A 5,693-nucleotide genomic window follows, 5' to 3' on the forward strand; every position below is an offset into this window, starting at 1 on the left:
TTACTTTTGACCCAGGAATTCCAGTTCTAGGAATCTACACTGAAAATATATGTTCAGTAATATGTAAATACATAAATGAAAGGTTATTCATTTTAGCATTGGTTGTAATTGCAAAATATTAGGAAGAAAAATGCTCAGATAGGAGAGTGGTTTGGTTGAATAAACTATGGCTCATTCACTCAGTAGAGTACCATGTAACTGTAAAAAAACAGAGTAATTTTTATATATCCTGTTACATTAAAAAAAAGCATAAAGTATATTTATAGCATGCTAACTTTCATGTTTTTAAAGAAAGACAGAGATATCAGAAAATATATTGGGATCTGCTAGGTTGTGAAAAAGAAATACAGGAAGGATAAACTAGACACTACTGGCAATAGTTACTGAAAGGGTCGATGGGAACAGGGTGGAAAGAATGGGGCACTGGGTATGGGGTAGCAAGGATGATGGAAAATGACTCTTCTCTGAGTATATCATTTTTAATGTCTAGTTCTGATTCTTAGTATATTTAGCATATCTCCAGAACAAATTTAAAAATTTAAAATCAACCAAGATGTGAGGAGATTCCCAATGAAATACAAATAATAAACGTGATTCCAATATATGACAAATTAATAAATTAATAATACAACTATGCCAAAGGAGAGGAGAAGAAAAGAACTAACCTAAGTAACTTTGTCAAATCATGTTTTGACTGTATATTATGAGGCTAAAAATGAAATGAATTCTACACAAATATTGTATTCAAGTTGGCTAATTAAGTGTTTTTTTCCCCCCCACAGAGATAAAGGCTAGCAATCCTGAAACTCTTCATGTGTGTTCCAGGATTGAACAAATAAGCAAATATATTGTGGATAATGAATACCAGGTCCCTCACTATCAGAGAAAGGGTAACAAGTAAGACAATGGAGAGGGCTAGAAAGAACACTGTAGTTTAATTGAAATTAGAGGAATCAGCATAAAATCATGGTTTATATAGACCGGGTAGACAGATTAGACAGACAGATAGATAGATAGATAGATAGATAGATAGATAGATAGACAGACAGACAGATAGATAAATAGAATAATGGTTAATTTTATGTGTCAGCTTGACAGGGCCACAGGGTGCCCAGATATTTGATTAAAATTTATTTATTATACATTTGTAAATGTTTCTGGATGACATTACATTTGAATTGGTGCACTAAGTAACACAGATTGCACTCCCCAGTGTAGGTGGGCCTCATTCAATCTTTTGGAGGCTTGAATAGACCAAATGGTAGCAGAAGGGAGAATTAGCTCTCTTTGCCTGACCAGGACATCAGTATTCTCCTGCACTTGGACTTGTATCATTGGTTCTTCTGGCTGTTAGGCTTTGGGACTCAGATTAGAACTACACCTCTGGTTTTCCCACAGACAACAGGTTGTAGAACTTCTTAGTCTCCATAATTGTGTGAGCCGATTCCATATAGTAAATCTCTCTATATATGCATAGATATAGAGAGAGTTTTATTGTATTATATATATATATATATTTGTTATAAGGAATTGGCTCACACAATTATCTAAATCTATATAGATATAGATACCTATATATATATTTATCTATATAGATACCTATATAGATAGATACCTATTATATATAGATATCTATATCTACATATTATATTAGTGTTATGTATATATTATTATATTATTATTAGTGTATATATGAGTATTATTAAATAGTATATAGTCTTATCTACTATATCTATATATCTAGTTGATTTAATTATATAGATAATATGTAGATATATATTATAAAATGATAGATAGGTATAGGTAGGATATATATTATAAAATGTATTATTATCTACATCTATATAGTTGTTTATATCCATATATAGTATATCAATTCCTACTGATTCTATGATATATTATCTAAATTATATATCTATATATAGATAATATCATCTATATATTATCTAAATGATCCTAAATCTATATATACTCCTATATATAATATAATCGTCTATATAATACCTATATATAAACATATATCTATCTGGATATCTATAGATACATGTTAATACTATATAAATAATATTATTAGATAGATATATGTTAAAATGTTATATATATAAACATACATTCTATCAGATACCTAGATAGATAGATATCTATAAGATATATGTAGATATATATATTATATATATAAAATGTATATATTATTATATCTATATATTATTTATATCTATAATAGATATATAATCCCTTCTGATTCTATATATAGATATATCTTTGCTGCTGATTCTATATAGATACATATTTCCTATTGATTGTTTCTCTGCAAAACCCTGACAGATAGATAGATAAAAGATAGATGGATAGTATAAAATATCCATAAAAATAGATATAAAATAAAGAGATAAAATATATAAAAAGATAAAGATGCTTCCCTGTGAATGTGTGTGAGTACACATTGTCTATTTTCTAGCTCTGTCTACTGAGACGGCCTAGAACAATGATACCCTAGTAGCAAAGAGCACACTTAGTGCCTAGATATTGGTTTTTCCAATAAAAGGAACCAGAACTCCTTGGATAAATATTTGATTAGAGGGTTGAGAAAGGGAAAGTACAAGATGACTTGTAATATCTTGTGTGCCAGAAATGAAAGAAGTGCTCATAAAAAGGATGGGGACATGTTACAAGGAAGCAGGAATGAACTTGAAGGGGTTTTGATGGCCAAATCTGGGATGGTTTAAGGAAAAAAAAAAAAAAACTCATGAATAAAATAAACAATCATTAGTTCACACCTATAAAATATTTGAATAAATAAATATTCCTTACAGTAGATTTCCAATCGATCAATGTGGAAAGAATGATGAAAACAGAAAATCACCATTAGGCAAATAGAACAGTGATAACTTTGGTAGACAAGAATTATTAACGGATACCAAAATTAGTAGGTTACAAAAAGTGTGATGAGAAACAGGAATAGCTGCAAAATATCTTCCCATGGGACATTTATTAAGTGATCAAAGTTAATAAGGCCAGTAATAAAATATATTGACATCATGTAATCCAGATATGATGCACCTAGAAGAACACACCATGACTTCTGCGACATTTTCCCCAAAATGTCAAAAATGCATGAATGTAACCTGAGAACATATCAGACAAATTCAAATTGAGGCACATTCTAGAAATAACTAGCCAGAACTCTTTAAAAGTGTCTAGGCCATTAAAGAAAACGAAAAACAGAAACTGCCACAGATTGTAGGAGACTTGGGAGACGTGACTACATACAATGTGGAACATTGGACTGGATCTTGAACCAGAAAAAAAGACGTTAGTGGGAAAACTGGTGAAATTCAAATGAATATCCCATCAATAATGTATTAGTCCATTCTCACATTGCTATAAGGAAATACCCAAGACTGGGCAGTTTATAAAGGAAAGAGGTTTAATTAACTCACAGTTCAGCATGACTGGGGAGGCCTCAGGAAACTTACAATCATGGTGGAAGGCAAAGGGGAAGAAAGGGATCTTCTTAACAAGGCAGCAGGAAGCAGAAGTACAAGCAAGAGAAATGCCAGACACTTATAAAACCATCAGATTTAATGGAACTCACTCACTATCATGAGAACAGCATGGGGGAAACTGCCCCCATAATCCAGTCACTTCCCACTGGCTCCCTCCCACAACATGTGTGGATTATGGGAACTACAATTCAATATGAGATTTGGTTGGGGACACAGTCAAACTATATAAAATGCTAATTACTTGCTATCGATTATTGTACTGTGGTTTTGCAAGATGTTAATACAAGGGGAACCTGAGGAAAAGGCATATGAAAACTACTGTTTTGTGTACCCTTTCTGCAACTCTAAAATTATTTTAAGATAAAAAGTTAAAATATACAGCATTTTCCTTATAAAAGTAATGCTTATTAATTATAGCCAATTGAGTAAATTTAGCAGCACAATTTTTTTGTTAAAAAACATCAATAATTCCATCTCCACAAGATCAAATCTGTTCTTATTTTGGCATAATAACACACATACATTCATTTGTTTCCAAAATTATGCTAGCAAAATATTCATTCTTATGTAACCTGCTTTTTTCCCCACTTATTATCACCAGCACTTATGCCATGGAATCAATATTCTTTAATATTGTTTTAAGCAGCAGCAAAGCATTCCATATACAGATATGTAAATTTATTTATTTATTTATTTATTTATTTATTTTAATTGTGAAATGATCCTTTATTGAAATATTTTTTTTGTGTGCTTCTTAACCAGCTTGGCATTCCACCACACCACTGTTGACATCATCTATGATGTCATGAGGGTGGCGGCCATCAATATCACAGCCCACAGACTCAACAGTCCCCAAGACCTCTTTAATGATTCCAGAGAGTTATCTGGCTAAAGATCAGTGCCGCATCTGTCGAGCAATGTTGACAATCTCATCAAAAGTGATATTTCCACTGTGTTTAATGTTTTCCTGTTTTTTTCTATCTCTTGGTGGTTCCTTGAGGACTTTTATGATCATGGCAGTGGCAGAAGGTGCCACCTAATTCTGGGTCTGTCTGTACTGAATGGTCAGTTTCACTGTAATCCTCAGACCCTTCCAGTCACCGATTGCCTTGGCAATGTCATTACCAAGTTTTTTTGGACACAGACCTGGGGTGGCCAATCTTGGGGGTCAGCCCAGATGTGGCACCAACTTTACCCCTGGTGCACCTCAGGTATATGACTTTAATCTTGCTGGGGTCGAACTTTGGTGGCATGGTGGAGGTCGCTAGTGTCAGATGAACCTGGATTCAGGATGACTAAAGAAAGTTGCACCTTGGCCTCCTCCGACACAAAAGCTGAAAGCAGATATGTACATTTATTTAACTCAGTATTTCCTGAAGTATATTTTGCAGAGCCTCTTTTCTGTAGTATATTAAGAAGCATTATGTAATAAAGGGGTCCAGTGACCAAAGGAATTTGAGAAGCACTGAGTTAAATGAAGTTAAATAATAGATTTCTTTTTTTGCAAGAATTCTGAGAAGATTCTTGCTAATATGCTTTGTAATTTCTCAAAATATAGATATAGTACGTATGACCTAAATTTGTTTGATCAAACAATCCTTTGTGTGTGTGTGTGTGTGTGTCTGGGGCATCTTATGAAATTTGTTTCTGCAGAACACATTTTGGGAGATTCCAATCTCTTTTTGATAATTTGCAATATTTCACTATCATATACAATGCTGCTGTGACTATCTTGTCTTATAAATATTGCAATATAAATCTTACAAGTATCTCTGTTTCCTTATGATCAAATCTCAAAAATATAATTGTTTAGTCAATGACTACACAGTTTGTAGTTTCTTGACACCCACTAGCCAAATCATGCTTCTGAAGGAATGACTAATTTATATTCTCACCAGCAGTATAAGAAAAGAGAGAGAGACTAGCTGGAGAGAAGACAGATTTCAGATGTCAAAAGAGATGACTGTGAACTTAGATTTTATCAGAGGTAGTGCAGAAGTAGCTGAGTTCATTTTCTGAACTTTTAACTAAAAGGGTATTTTAATATCAATCCGGGCCACACTCTTTCTTGGAATTTTTTAACAACAGTGTTCAGTTCTAGTACAGTGTTGATTAGTTATGTAGTAGTGGCTGGAATTAGCTCAGTCTTTGCCAATTTATAGCTACTGAAAATCTTTCACTCACTCA

General features: G+C 32.8%; 1 pseudogene; it reads right to left on the reverse strand.

The window, feature by feature from the left end:
• Positions 1-4,260: 4,260 nt before the first annotated feature.
• On the reverse strand, positions 4,261-4,825 carry LOC108515629 (60S ribosomal protein L12 pseudogene; annotated as a pseudogene).
• Positions 4,826-5,693: the final 868 nt, after the last annotated feature.

This window comes from Rhinopithecus bieti, unplaced genomic scaffold, assembly GCF_001698545.2.
Source record: "Rhinopithecus bieti isolate Rb0 unplaced genomic scaffold, ASM169854v2 scaffold_1624, whole genome shotgun sequence".
NCBI classification, from domain to species: Eukaryota; Metazoa; Chordata; class Mammalia; order Primates; family Cercopithecidae; genus Rhinopithecus; species Rhinopithecus bieti.